Raw genomic sequence first — 246 nt, 5'->3', positions numbered from 1 at the left:
AAAAAAACAGAGAGAGAGAGAGAGAGAGAGAGAGAGAGAGAGAGAGAGAGAGAGAGAGCATCTTCCTGTGTACGTCGCCTTATCCGACTTCCCTCTGCTCCTCCTCTCATAACAAACGCTAAACGACGAATAACTTACGCGATGCATGTTTTTAATTTCAGCATCGCGCTATTATGTTTCGCGCGTAAAAGATACAAAGAGAGAGAGAGAGAGAGAGAGAGAGAGAGAGAGAGAGAGAGAGAGAGA

At 45.1% G+C, this 246-nt stretch overlaps 2 protein-coding genes across 7 annotated transcripts in view; one reads left to right on the top strand and one right to left on the bottom strand.

Annotated features, from left to right (window-relative positions):
- Positions 1-246, top strand: part of LOC116848778 — a 172,969-nt gene that overhangs the window by 113,378 nt on the left and 59,345 nt on the right. The window lies entirely within an intron of this gene.
- The window catches only part of LOC116848781, a 156,516-nt gene that overhangs the window by 122,012 nt on the left and 34,258 nt on the right, over positions 1-246 (bottom strand). The gene's annotated exons all lie outside the window — the stretch shown is intronic.

The sequence above is a fragment of the Odontomachus brunneus genome, unplaced genomic scaffold (assembly GCF_010583005.1).
Source record: "Odontomachus brunneus isolate Ranch 3 - 2012 unplaced genomic scaffold, Obru_v1 Obru_scaffold_100, whole genome shotgun sequence".
NCBI lineage: Eukaryota > Metazoa > Arthropoda > Insecta > Hymenoptera > Formicidae > Odontomachus > Odontomachus brunneus.
This window is presented reverse-complemented; position numbering and strand designations above follow the sequence as displayed.